The following is a 15,570-nucleotide window of genomic DNA, read 5'->3' as shown; positions in this document are numbered from 1 at the left end:
AGCAATCTTGCTTTCACTCTTCAGAACAACTGAAGGAAAGGGAACAGTTCTAAACTCCCTCTATGAGGCCAGAGTTACGCCAATAACAAAGCCAGACAAAGACACTACAAGAAAACCAGAGGCTACAATCTCTAATGAATAATGATGCAAAAATCATCAATAAAATAATAGTAAACTGAAACCAACAGCACATTAAAAGGATTATATACTGTGACTAATAGGGATATATTTTTGAAATATAAGGATGGTTCAACATATGAAAATCTTTTGATGTAAAACAGCACATTAACAGAATGACGGGAAAAAAACTACATGATCATTTCTACTGAAAAGCATTTGACAAGCATTTCATGGTAAAAACACTCGGTAAACTAGAAATAAAAAAAATACTACCTCAGGCTTCCCTGGTGGCACAGTGGTTCAGAGTCTGCCTGCCGATGCAGGGGACACGCGTTCGTGCCCCGGTCCAGGAGGATTCCACATGCCGCGGAGCAGCTGGGCCTGTGAGCCATGGCCGCTGAGCCTGCACGTCTGGAACCTGTGCTCCGCAACGGGAGAGGCCACAACAGCGAGAGGCCCGCGTACCGCAAAAAAAAAAAAAAAAAAAAAAAACTACCTCAACATAATAAAGACCATATATTAACAGCCCACAGCTACCATCACACTTGATGGGGAATGACTTAAAGCTTTTCCTCTAAGATCAGGCACAAGAGAAGGATACCTACTTTCACTATTTCTAAAAACATTACTGAAAGTCCTAGCAAGGACACAGAGGCAGAAATATAGATAGAAGGTATCCGAATAGAAAAGGGAAGAAGAATTTTTTCTGTTTACAACCTACATGATCTAATGTGTAGAAAAAACTGAAGATTCCACAAAAAAAAATCCTGCTGGAACTAATGAATGAATTCAGAAAAATTAGAAAAATAAAATATGTAGGTATAACCTTATCCAAGGAGGAAAACATTTTTACACTATAACCTAAAAACACTGCTGAAAAATATTAGAAAAGATACCAGTAACTGCAAATATATCCCGAGTTCATGGGTTGGTAGGCAGTACTGTCAAGATGTCAATACTACCCAAAATGATCAACAGATTCAACACAATTCTTAGCAAAATCCCAACAGCATTTCTTGAAGAAATACATAAATCCATCCTAAGATTCATATGCAATCTGAAGACCCTCAGAGCAAAAACAAGTTTGAAAATAACAAAGTTGGAGGTCACACAATTATTTCAAAATTATCACAAAGCTAAACTAATCAAAGTGGCACAGTACTGGCATGAAGACAGACCCGTGGAACAGAATAAAGATGTCAGAAATAAACTTGTGTATACGGTCAAATGATGTTCCACAGGGTGTCAGTACCACTCAGTGGGGGAAGGGCAGTCTACTGAACTATGCTGAGAGGAGACCAAGATGGTGGAGTAGAAGGATGTGGAGCTCCTCTTCTCCCACAGATACACCAAAAATACATCTCCATGTGGAACAAGTCTCACAGAACACTTACTGAAAGCTGGCAGAAGATCTCATACAACGAAAACTGCAAGAAAGATCCCCACTTAACCAGTGAGGACAAAAGGGGGAAGAAAGGAGTCGGGATGGGACCTGCACCCCTGGGAGGGAGCTGGGAGGGAAGAAAGGTTCCCACACCCCGGGAAACTCCTCGACTGGCTGAGAGGTCCGCCAGGACAGGGAGGGGAGCTTTTGACGCCAGAGAGGAGAGTGCAGGAGCTGGCTTGTGGCCAGTAGGGTAGGGAGAGAGCAGCACAGCCAGTCCTTGCCATGCTGCTGCACTTCCCAGCCCGAGATGTGTGCCTCCTGGTGTGCACAGCAACTGGGTGCTGAAACTCAGGCCTCGGCGACATACTCGGGGAGAGAATTCGGTTTTGCTGTGCAGAGATGGCCCAAAGGTCCTGGAGCATGGTCTGGGCCACAGCTGGGGCTGTGTGCAGGACAGAGTGCAGGTCTGCAATAGGAGCCCACTATCAATGCACAAAGAGAGGGGCGTGGGTCTGCTATAGCAGCCTCATTGTCAGGGTGCTCAGGGGGGCACAGCTCTGGCCGTCGCAGGCTTTGGGAGTGCGCATGGGTGGCAGGTTTGGGGAGCGCACACGTGTCACTGGAGGGGCGTCTGACCCGATTATTGGCACTCTGGCAGCAGGGTTGAGTTGGGGAATGGCACCAGCAGCAGTGGACTTTGTGGGCTCACACACGTGGAGTTGGGCTGAATCTGAGCCTATTACCAGTGCTCCTGCAGTGGAGGGGGGTCTGGGGGCAGCACCAGCAACCGTGGACTCTGTTGGCACACACACAGCAGGTAGCAGGCGGTGTCACAGAGTCACACGTCCCAGTGGAGGGCTACTGGGGAGGAACACATCATAGCTCCTTTCCCAGCAGGGTGATCAAATCCTGCCTACCTCATGTCACAGCTTAGAATTGGACCTGGGGGCTTCTACCCCAACCAGTACTTCAACTACAGGGCTGTTACAACCACCAAGCAAAGAAGAGGCCCTGCCAAACATCCACTGCAGGCTCTGGTCACCACCACAACAAACATACCACCTATCAAGAGGACAATGGGGGCTTCCCTCGTGGTGCAGTGGTTGAGAGTCCGCCTGCCAACGCAGGGGACACGGGTTTGTGCCCCGGTCCAGGAGGATCCCACATGCCGCGGAGCGGCTGGGCCCGTGAGCCATGGCCACTGAGCCTGCGCGTCCGGAGCCTGTGCTCCACAACGGGAGAGGCCACAGCAGTGAGAGGCCCGCATACCGCAAAAAAATAAATAAATAAAGAGGACAATGGCCAGCACACCCTGACGAAAGATGTGGCAAGTGTCCATACCAAAAGAGCCCTTGCACCAAAAATTCTGGACTCACACAGCCTATTCAGGGATGCTCCCGCATAAAAGCAGCCCTTCAACAGTAGGTAACTGTTGCTCCTAAATTCACAGAGAAATATAAATAAAATGAAAAAGCAGAGGAATACTTCCAATTAAAAGAAGACGATAAATCTGAAACAACAAAAAATTAAACAGACCTCTTCAGTCTATAAGCCCCAAGTTCACAAAGGAGGTAATAAAAATGCTGAAGGTATTAAGAAAGACTATCAAATAGAAATGCAAATCACTGTAGCAAGGAACTAGAAAACATAAAGAGGAGCCAAACAAAACTAGAAAACTCAATCGCCAAGATAAAAACCGAACTAAAGGTAATGAATAAGGAGACTAAATAAGGCAGAAGAACAAATAATTGATCTGGAAGACAGTGTAACAGAAATCACACAATGAGAAGAGCTGAGAGATCTACACCAAGACATATTAAAATGGCAAAAGTTAAAGAGAGGATTCTAAAGGCAGCAAGAGAAAAACAAAGGGAACCCCCATAAGGCTATCAGCTGACTTCTCTACAGAAACTCTTGCAGACCAGAAGATAGTGGCAAGATATATTCAAAGTCCTGAAAAGGACAAACCTGCAACCTAGAATACTCTACCCAGCAAGATTATCATTTAGAATAGAAGAGGTAAAGAATTTTTCAGACAAGCAAAAACTAAAAAAATACAGCAATCCTAAACCCACCCTAACAGAAATATTGAAAAGATCTTCTCTAAATAGAAAAGAAGAATCTATAGGAAAGGGAAAAATCACAATACAAAAGGCAAATATACAAAAGGATTGAAAATCACATAAATGAGCCAATTTACAGATTAAAAAACAATCAAAAAAATTTTATGAAAGCAATTATAACTACAACAAACAGCAAAAGGATAAACATGAAGATGTAAAATAGGACATCAAAATCACAAAATGTGAGGGTTAACATCCTTGAAAACCAGGATAACCACAAATCAAAAACATACAAAAGAGTCACAGAAACCAAAAAGAAAGGAACTCAAGCATAATGCAAAAGAAGACTATCAAACCACAAAAGTAGAACCAAAAAGACAAAAGGAACACTGAAGAAATACAATATCAACTGGAAAACAAGGTTTAAAATGGCAGTAAGTACATACTTATCAAGAATTACTTCAAATGTCAATGCACTAAATTCTCCAGTCAAAAGACACATAGTGGCAGATCACAAAATAAAACAAGAACCTACAATATGCTGCCTATAAGAGACCCACTTTAGGGCAAATAACACATACAGATTGAAAGTGAGGGGATGGAAAAAGATAGTTCACACAAATGGAAATGACAAGAAAGTGGGGGTAGCAATACTCATATCAGACAAAATAAACTTTAAAACAAAGGCCATAAAAAAAGACAAGGACACTATACCATGATAAAAGGATCACTACAAGAAGAGGACATTACACTTATTAACGTATACGCACCCAATATAGGAGCACCTAAATACATAAAACAAATACAGATATAAAGGGAGGAATCGAAGGGAATACAATAATAATAAGATGCTTTAATACCCCACTAATATTAATGGACAGATCTTCCAGACAGAAAAACAATAAGGCAACAGAGATCCTAAATGACACAATAGAACAGTTAGGCTTAATTGATATCTACAGGATATTACATCCAAAAAACCCAGAATACACATTCTTTTTCAAGCGCAGATGGAATATTCTCTACAATACACCACATACAAGGACAAAAAATAAATCTCAACAAACTTAAACGGATAGAAATTATTTCAAGCATCTTTTCTGACCACAACAGCATGAAACTAGAAATTAATCACAGAAAGAGAAATAAGAAAACGATTACATGCAGACTAAACAACATGCTACTAAAAAACCAATGCATCAACGATTAAAGCAAAGAGGAAATCAGAAAATATGTTGAGACAAATGACAATGAAAACACAACCATAAAAAAAAAAAAATCTATGGAATGCAGCAAAAACAATCCTAAGAGGGAATTTCAGTGATAGAGGCCTAATTCAAAAAAGAAGAAAAATCTCAAACAACCTAAACTATCACCTAGAAGAATTAGAAAAAGAAGAACAAAACCTAGTCAGCAGAAGGAAGAAAATAATAAAGATCAGAGAGGAAATAAAACATAGTGATAAAAAAATGGAGAAAAATTAATAAAAACAATTGCTGTTTTTTTGAATAGATAAAAATTGACAAACTTCTGACCAGCCTCATCAATAACGAGAGGACCCAAACAAACAAAAGAAGAAATGAAAGAGAAATAACACCTGATTCCACAGAAATACAGAAATTCATAAGACAATTCTATGAAGTTATATGCCAACAAAATCAACAACCTAGGAAAAACATACAAATTTCTAGAAACATACAGCCTCCCAAAATTGAATAAAGAAGAAACATAATTTGAACAGACTGATCACTAGAAATGAAATAGAATCTGTAATTAAAAAAAAACAAAACAAGAGGGGCTTCCCTGGTGGCACAGTGGTTGAGAGTCTGCCTGCCGATGCAGGGGACGCGGGTTCGTGCCCCGGTCCGGGAAGATCCCACATGCCGCGGAGTGGCTGGGCCCGTGAGCCATGGCTGCTGAGCCTCCGCATCCGGAGCCTGTGCCCCACAACAGGAGAGGCCGCAACAGTGAGAGGCCCGCATACCACAGAAAAAAAAATAAAAAATAAAGTTGGGTAGAAGACCTAAATAGACATTTCTCTGAAGACATACAAATGGCCAATAGGCACATGAAAAGATGCTCAGAATCACTAATTACTAGAGAAATGCAAATCAAACCTACAATGAGGTACCACCTCACACTGGTCATAAGGACCATCATTAAAAAGTCTACAAGTAACAAATGCTGGAGAGGGTGTGGAGAAAAGGGAATGCTCCTACACTGTTTATGGGAATGTAAGTTAATGCAGCTACTATGGAAAACAGTATGGAGGTTCCTTAAAAAACTAAAAATAGAGTTACCACATGATCCTGAAATCCCACCCCTGGGAATATATCTGGAAAAGATGAAAACTCTAATTCAGAAAGGATACATGCATGCCAATGTTCATAGCAGCGATATTTACAACAGCCAAGACATGGAAGCAATGTACATGTCCACTAACAGATGAATGGATATGGTGGAATATTACTCAGCCATAAAAAAGAATGAAATATTGCTATTTGCAGAAACATGGATGGACCTAGGGATTATCATACTAAATGAAGTAAGTCAGACAAAGAAAGACAAACATTATATATTACTTATATGTGAATCTAAAAAATGATACAAATGAACTTATTTACAAAACAGACTCACAGATATAGAAAACAAACTTACGGATACCAAACAGGAAAGAGCGGGAAGGATAAATTAGGAGTATGAGATTAACAGATACACAAGGATAGTTCAACATATATATACTACTATATATAAAATAGATAAAAAACATATATATACTACTATATATAAAATAGATAAAAAACAAAGATTTACCATATAGCACAGGGAAGTATATTCAATATCTCATAAAAACCTATAATGGAAAATAACCTGAAAAAGTGTGTGTGTATATGTATGTATCTGTATATATATAAATATAAAACTGAGTCACTTTGCTGTATGCCTGAAACTAACACAATATTGTAAATCAAGTATAATTCAATAAAATAAGCAAATGAACAAATAAATAATTTGTAGAGTGAATTAAAAAAAAAGATGTTGAGGAAACTAAATATCCATATGCAAAGAATGTAGTAGGACCATTATCTTACACAATATACAAAATTAATGGATCAAAGACCTAACATAAGACCTGAACGTATAAAACTCCTATAAGTAAATACAGGGAAAAACTTGTTGACACTGGATTCAGCAATGATTAATTGGACATAACACCAAGAGCACAGGCCACAAAGTAAAAACAGATAAACTGGACTACATCAAAATCCTAAACTTGTTCATCAAAGCACACTCAATCAAGTGAAAAGACACTATGAAATGGGAGAAAATATTTGCAAATGATATAACTGAGTATAGGTAAAAATTGAGAATACATAAAGACCTCTAAAAGGGTCTGATCACCAGTTCCACCAAGGCAGGGGGCCTTTCCCCAATTCAATCTTCAACACTAATATCATAAAAAATACAGAGCTGATGACTAAATAAACAAAAATCAAGACCATACATAATGCACAGAAATGTACAAAATGAAAGTAGCAGTGCCTTAAACAAAACGAACTATATAGCTTATCACTGAAGGTATAACACCAATTCATAAGCTTTTATTAACATGCTTCAAAATTAGGTGTTGAGGTAGAATGAATAAAGGCACACACAGGTGACAAAATATGTAGCGTGAACAACAGTTTAGTCAACAGCCTCACAGATATGAGGACGAGAACCTGGGCAATGTTATTCGTAGGAGAAATTCCTATACCATTTACTGAAGTTCATAAAGGATGGTCATTAGTATATGTAAGCAACATTGTCACAGTGCCCTTGAGACATGCTTCTGTGACACTCCTCAACCAGAATAAAAACCTGGAAAGACTTATCAGTTAGGCTCTCATGGTACTTTCCATCTCACATTGTAGAACATGCTGTCCACTCCAGTAAGCAGCTTCAAGTGGTGGTTTTGTATGCAGCTAGAGAATATTGCAACATGAGGGAAAGTACTCTCCATAAAAACTTTCTGTTGCCAATAAACCCACTCCATAGAGTCCACCAGAAGTTGTCCACTAACTGAAAGTGGATTATCACAGTAAAAAAACTGGACAGAATTTCAGACCCTAGGAATATCTATTTCAGAAGCAAGTTTTAGAGTCAAATCAAGCAAACTTAAAGAACATATGAAATCAGGAAGTGTCTACATTACCCAACTAGGAAGAGCACTCCAAGAGAGAAAAAACTATAAGATATGGGGGTCAGATATGATAGGATCTTGAGATGGGACCATGTTCTCTACCCACAGACGCCAAGCTAAGAGCCTGAAAACGTTCACATATGCTCCTCTTGTAGGACTGGGGATCAAAGAGAGGACGTCTGTCCATGGTCCTTACAGTTTTCCTAAGTAACAATTACGTAAGGTTCAGTCAACCTGGCCGCCACTTGCATCACTGAAGTATGCAGCAAAAGCAGGATGGAAGAAATGGCTGGGAAATCTAACTAAGCAGACAGGGCTTCAGACAGCTCCATGTAGGTTATGAGGTCCAGACGGAATTAAAGAACAGCCAGTGTTTACTATCTGTTACTATCTGTTGATTACATCTTCTCAGAACATCAAATTGGGATTAAACTGACATAGGTTCAAGGCTTGGACTCCGGAGGCATCAACTCTTATCTCTACGGACTAAGAACTGAGCATCCAGTGGAATCAAGACCCGAAGGAGAGATGAAGGGGCAAGAGACCCCTTTAAAACAGCCCGCCTCACGCTTCCTAAAGTCAAGAAAGACCGAGTTCACAGAAGGCATATAACAAAGTGCTGTCGATCAAGATATAAAGACTGACTTTATCTTTGTTGCAGCTGCAGCACCACTGGAAGGTGAGGGGGTAAATTTCACACGTTGAAGCACAGAGTGACAAGTTGCAGAGAAAAATTTCCTCTGAGAGTTCACAAGAAATAAACTTTTGTTTTCCCAGAGAACTCTCCCAACAATGGGAGAGTTTCCCAATGCCCTTCTGATATCTGACCTGTGTTCACACTTTTGCTACTTTCCCACTCATTAGGTTTACTGATACTTTCATGTCACTCTTGACAGTCCAGGGCTCATTCTCTTGATTCAAGATGGAGATAATACTCAGATCAGAAAGAGAAATTCCTGCTTATTAGAAATAAGAAATGTGAAGTGCTGTGGCTCTTCCAGAATCCCAGCTCTTTGTTCAGCTGGGTAGTAAAGACATTACAGGTGGGTCTGCAAAAACATTTCACAAGTTCATCCACCGCCTCCTTTTGAACGCAGAGGGAACAGTGTAATACGCAGACACCTAGCTCTCTTCCTAGAACTACTGAATCTAAAGCACAGGGGTAGAAAACACAGGAAATTGGGTATTTTAAAAGTTTCCCATTGTGCTTTATAAATACTCAAGCTCTGGAACAACCCTCGACGTATCATGAAATGGGCAGATCACCTGAAGAAAAGGACAGTTTAAACTACTGACACTGCACATCCTGAAGCATTTCATGTCCAAGCCAACAGGGATTTCAGATCAGTCAAGCAAAACAGGGGCTCCCAAGAGGCACACAGGAAAAATGCAAAGATATCCAAGAGCAGATCCCAACTTCTAGAGGGAGGGAAGTTATCCTCACCCACAGAGAGCAGGTTCCTGGAGGTCTCCTCCATCACGTCCCTATACAAGGCCCTCTGAGCAGGGTCCAGGCGTTCCCACTCCTGAGTGAATGTTACGGCCACATCCTTGAAGGTCAACGGTGCCTGAAATGAAAACACATTTCACCAAGGGGCCATGAGGAGAGTCCTTATTTTTACACAATGTGAGAAGGGGAGACAGGTGTAACAATCAATCTGGTTGAAATATGTAAATGGCAAAGCTATGTAAAGGTATTTGGAGCAAATTATGTGTCTCTAATTTTAACATCTTATGTTTTATGTAAGAGTATGATATCTTCCAAACAATGTGGATTTTTTCATGTTTGTCAACAATACATGGAATACACACAAATAAAACTGAACACCAGATTGTCTATACAGATATTATGTTCTACACACTGAGATATTCAATCTCTAGATGAGCTACATTATGAGTGGTGTTTTCAGAGATGACAAAGTCCAGAGTGGATTTAAAGAAAGGTCAGAATCTTAAATTATGATCAGTAACAACCGCAATGACTAAAAGGGTCTGAGTACTTCCTATATGATAAGCAGTACTCTAAATGTTACATGTATTAACTTGTTATCAACAGAATAGCTCATTAGAGAAAGATGTGTTCCCATCGTACAGGGGAGGAAACGGTCAGAGACACTGAGAAACTCGACTCAGGTCAACAGATAAGAAATGAGACAGCAAACAGCTGAACTCAGGTGGCTGGGATCTGGAATTGAAGCTAAAGAGCGTCAAAGAATTGGAACTGTTACAATTCACAAATCTAAGGACACGTATAGGCTAAAAGGATGGAAGAAGATATTCTATCCACAGAGAGTAAAGGTGGCTACATAATGTGAGACAAACTAAAAACAAAAACTGACACAAGGGACAAAGGACATTATATAATTAAAAATGGTCGATTCAATAAGAAGATTCAACAATTATAAATACACACACACACACACACGCACACACATCTAACATTAGAGCTCCCAAAGATGTGAAGTAAAAATTAACAGAAATGAAGAGAGAAATGGACAGCAGCACAGTAATAGTATGACATTATAAGACCCCAGTTTTATTTATGGATGGAACCATACAGAAGATCAATAAGGAAACAGAGGACATCAATAACACTACAGACTGACTGGACGTAACAGACACGTACACATCACAACCACCCAACAGCAGAAAAGACATTCTTCCCAACTATCCACGGAACATTCTCCATAACAGACCACATGTTGGGGCACAAACTAAATCTTAAATTTAAGAAGACTGAGGTCATAAAAGCATCTTATCTAACCACAATTAAATGAAAATACAAATAAGCAGACGGGGAAAAAAAGACACCAAAAATGTGGGGAAAAAAGCCAAAAACCAATGGGCCAAAGAAGAAATCACAAAGGAATTTTTAAAATATCTGGAAGAAAATAAAAATAAAACATACCAAAATTTATAAGATACAGTGAAAGCTACACTGAAAAATGCTTATAATAAAGAAAAGATCTCAAATCAGAAATCTATTTTTACACCTAAAGGAAACAGAAAAAGAAGAAAAAAACTAAACCCAAATTTAGAAGAAGAGGTAAATCAGAAAGATGAGACCACAGATAAATGAAATAGAAAATAGAAATATATAAACTAACAAACCAAGAGTTGGTGTTTTGACAAAATTTACAAACTTTTAGCTACACTATGAAAAAAACAAGATTCAAATAACTAAAAACAGATATAAAAGGGGAGAGATTGCAACTGATGTCACAGAAATTTTTTACAGGATTATAAGCGAGTACAATATACAATAATAGGCCAAAAATTACATAATATAGAAGATAGAGGAAAATTCTCAGAAACATATAACCTACTAAGCCCTGATCACTGAGAAAAAGTCTGAACAGAAATATAACTGAAGAGATTCAAGCAGTAATCAAAAACTTCAAAGAAAAACCTAGGATCAGATGGCTTAACTGCAGAATTTTACCAAATATTTACGGAAGAATTACCTCATATCCTAATAAAGATCTTCTGAAGAGTTGAAGAAGGAACACTGGCAAACTTGTTCTATGGAGCTGGCATGATTCTGATACCAAACTCAGAGAAAAACACAAGAAGGAAGGAAAACTACAAACTAATATCCCCGATGAATACTGATAAGAATATCATTAGCAAAATACTAGCAAACCAAATTCACAGCAAATTAAAACAATTTTACATCATGACCAAGTGGAATTTATAAGGCAAGGATGATTCAACATACAGAAATCAATTAATGCAGTGCACCACATTAACAGAATAAATCAACCCATGATCATCTCAACTGCAGAAAAAAGCATTTGACAAAATTCAACAACCTTTCAGGATAAAAACCTCAACAAACTAGGAACAGTAAACTATCTCAACATAAGAAATGCCATATATGAAAAGAACACAGTGATCAACACATGCTCAATGGTGAAAGAGTGAAAGCTTTCCCTCTCAGATCAGGAAGGAGTCAAGGATGCACTCTCTGCGCTACTGTCCAAAAAAGTACTGAAAGCCTTAGCCAGAGTAATTAGACCAAAAAAAAAAGAAAAAAAAAATCAAAAAAGTAAAATTATCTTTTTTAGTAGATGATGAGGTTTATAAAACTGTAAAACTGTAAAGATTCCACAAGAAAACTGCTACATCAAAAAACAATTTTAGAAAAGTTGCAGGATATGACAACATGCAAAAATCAGTTGTACTTCTATACACAATGCACAAAGTCAAATGAAAATTAGAAAACAATCCTATTTCTATAGCATCAAAAAGAATTAAATACTTAGGAACAGATTAGCCAAGGAGGTAAAAGACTTGCACACTGAAAACTACTAAATGTTGCTAAAAGAAATCTAAGATGATACAAATAAATAGAAAGACATCCTATACTCATGGATTGGAAGACTTAAAATACCCAGAAAATCCTAAATGTTTTATAGATTCAGTGGAATCCCTATCAAAATTCCAATGGCAATTTTTGCAGAGATAGAAGAAAACATGGTAAAACTGATAGGGAATCTCAAGGGACCCCAAATAGCCAAAATATTCTTGAAAAAGAAGATGGAGGCCACCCTCCTTTAGATTTCAAAACATAGTACAAACAAAGTAATCAAGAATGGTGTGGTATTGGGGCTCATCTGGCGGTTCAGTGGTTAGGACTCACTCTCACTGCGGAGGGCCTGGGTTCCATCCCTGGTCGGGGAACTAAGATCCTACAGGCAGCAAGGCTTGACCAAAAAAAAAAAAAGATGGTGTGGTATTGGCATAAACACAGATACTTAAACCAATGGAACAGATTAACTCAGAAATAATTCTTGGAATATATGTAAAGTGTATTTAAATATATATATATATAAAATTTATTTATTTTTGGCTGTGTTGGGTCTTTGTTGTTGCACGCAGGCTTTCTCTAGGTGTGGGAAGCAGGGGCTACTCTTCGTTGCGGTGCACGGGCTTCTCATTGCGGTGGCTTCTCTTGTTGCGGAGCACGGGCTCTAGGCACACGGGCTCAGTAATTGTGGCACACAGGCTCAGCAACTGTGGCTCGCAGGCTCTAGAGTGCAGGCCCATTAATTGTGGCGCACAGGCTTAGTTGCTCCGCAGCATGTGGGATCTTCCTGGACCGGGGCTCGAACCTGTGTCCCCTGTATTGGCAGGCGGATTCTTAACCACTGTGCCACCAGGGAAGTCCCTTAAAATGTATTGACAAGGGTACCAAGACTACAATAAGGGGAAAGGACAGTCTAACAAATGGTGCTGGGAAACCAGGTATCTACCAGCAAAAGAATGAAACTGGAACCTTACCTGCATCAAACGCAGAAACTTCTTTGTGTCAGAGGAGGCAATCAACACAGTGAAAAGAAAACCTCTGAAGAACGGAGGTGATCCAAGTGATTTAAAGAATTTCTAAAATCAGTGATGGAATAAAACACCCTCTATCACTGATCTCTATCACCTCTATCACTCTATCACTCTAACACCCTCTATCACTCTAACACCCTCTATCACCTAAACACCCTCTATCACTCTAACACCCTCTATCACCTCTATCCTGAACTTTCCATTCCATTCTCAATCATGAAGACTTTGAAGTCAGTGACTCACTCATTTAAATTCAACTGCATTAGAAGAAGTCAGAGCAAATTTCTACTTACTGGTCTCTTTTCTAGCACTTACCAGGTATTGTGCATATTAATACCATCACTTCCATGTGCAGCTTCTTTATCCCGGTTTACAGAGAGCAGACAGTGCATCCTGATGGCGCCCTAAGAAATCCTTGCTGCCCAGTAGCACTGACACATCTCCAATCCATGGATGTGAAGCCCTGCCCAGTGGGGACTCCTCACAAGTTCCAGGTCACTGAGTCATGGGGAGATAGGATCTAAGTGGAGATGACAGGCCCTGAGGGAAGGACCCGGGTGAGTATGAACGTACAGGTGTCAGGCAGGATAGTTCAGAGTCAGAGATTAGCGAGTCCAAAGAAGGGCATTTCAGGAAGGACAGACAGAAGAAACAACTGAGAATATGACTTTACCTGAGAAAGAGCCATTTCTGACTCCTTTTCTTTCCTCTCCCTCCTCTTCCGGGCTTCCTCCTCAAGCAATAGGAGTCTTTAGAGGTCTATCCTGAAAGTTGGAAACAGGCTGTTTAATGCTTGGAATCAACACACCCCCTTCCTGAGTCACCACCACACACACAGGGAAGCCCTCAGCATGGGGAACAGACGGTCCTCTGCTGCCCACTGTCCCAGGAGGGACTCAGGACAGTAAACTCCCACATAGAGTCTAACAGGTGAGTTTTCCCACCCTTTCCTTCAGACCTCGCTCCCCTCCTGGTGAGGCCCTCACGTACCCAGCAGCAGCGGGCACCTCAGCTGGACCCGACGATCCCCTGCAGGTCACAGACCAGCCCTGGTCCAGCCCCACGCAGAGCAGAGCCCTCACCCTCAGCCCAGATCTCAGCCCTCAGGAACGGGGGACTCAGAGTCACGATGCTCAGTGACGGATCCAGATTAGAGCCATCTGGGGCACCTTAAATATTACTGAGGCTGGGCCTCACCGCAGCTATTTAAAGGGGAATCTTTGGTCGGGGGCACAAAACATGTATATGCAAAATGCCTCACTGATCTAATGGGAAGCCTGGGTTGAGCACCACTCAGAGGAAAGCCCAACACACCTTCTTTTCCTTTTCCAGCTTAATCGAGGTGTAACTGACGAATAAAAATGGTGCACATATAAGGTGTACAATGTGATTATTTGACAGATGTATACACTGTGAAATAATTATCACAATCAAGTAATTTACACTTCCATCAACTCACAATTACCGTTTTGTGTCTGCGTAGTGAGAACACTTAAGTGATACTCCCTCAGCAAATTTCAAGTATATAGAAACACAGTATGGATAACTATAGTCAGCATGATGTATATTAGATCCCCAGAACTTATTCATTTTATACCTACGAGTTTGTACCCTACGACCAACATCTCCCCATTTTCCCCACCACCCAGCTCCTGGTAACAAAACAACCTTGCTATTCTGTTTCTATGAGCTTGACAATTCTAGTTTCCACAAAGAATATCTTTCTCTGTGAGGCTTATTTCACTAGCGTGTTCTCTAGGTTCATTTATTTTGTAATAAATGGCAAAATCCTTCATTTTTATGGCTGAATAACATTTGTGTGTACACACACACACACTTTCCTTATCCATTCTTTCGTCAACAGACATTTTGGTTCTTTCCACATCTTGGCTGTGGCGAATGATGCAGTACTGCTCACAGGAGTGCAGGTATTTCCCTCAGAATAGCAGTTTTGTTTCATTAGCTATCTAGCCAGAACAGTCTTAGATAGACTGTGTGCCTGTTCTTTTTTTAATTTACTGAGGAACCTCCACATCGTTTTCCATGATAGTCGTACCATTTACATTCCCACCATCAGTGCACAAGCGTTCCCTGTTCTCTGTATTGTGTGTGCGTGCGTGTGTGTCTGCATGTTTTGGGACAGAAAGGGAGAGGATAATAGAGTAACCAGCACTGGCCTGGCAACAAGAAAGTCTCATACAGCTTCCCAAGGATGAGCCTCTGGACCGCAGATCACTGTGGTGTTCCTGCCCTCTGATTCTTGGAAGAATCTTTCCCTACATCACAGGACTTTGTCTCCTGTTAAGTTGTGCCCATAGACCCATACATAACAAGACCTCCCTAACGAAAACCTCCTGCCATTTGAAGCTTAGTACTCATAATTTCCCTTCTGGACTCAAACTTACAAATTCTCATGAGGTCCAACACACTCTCCATGTACCCGATAATATCCCCCTCCTATCCTGCTATAAAATACC

General features: G+C 40.2%; 1 long non-coding RNA gene across 2 annotated transcripts in view; it reads right to left on the bottom strand.

Moving 5' to 3' along the window:
* The window catches only part of LOC132509843 (uncharacterized), a 54,328-nt gene extending 40,493 nt beyond the window's left edge, over positions 1-13,835 (bottom strand). For both annotated transcript variants that reach the window (XR_009537139.1, XR_009537138.1), the window contains exons 1-3: positions 13,767-13,835; positions 13,409-13,633; positions 9,198-9,321 (exon numbers count right to left, since the gene is read on the bottom strand). This is a non-coding gene — a long non-coding RNA (uncharacterized LOC132509843). The remainder of the gene's footprint in view (positions 1-9,197; positions 9,322-13,408; positions 13,634-13,766) is intronic.
* Between the last annotated feature and the right edge of the window lie 1,735 nt (positions 13,836-15,570).

This window comes from Lagenorhynchus albirostris, chromosome 19 (genome assembly GCF_949774975.1).
Source record: "Lagenorhynchus albirostris chromosome 19, mLagAlb1.1, whole genome shotgun sequence".
NCBI lineage: Eukaryota > Metazoa > Chordata > Mammalia > Artiodactyla > Delphinidae > Lagenorhynchus > Lagenorhynchus albirostris.
The sequence above is the reverse complement of the archived record's forward strand: the minus strand, read 5'-3'. Positions and strand labels throughout refer to the sequence as shown.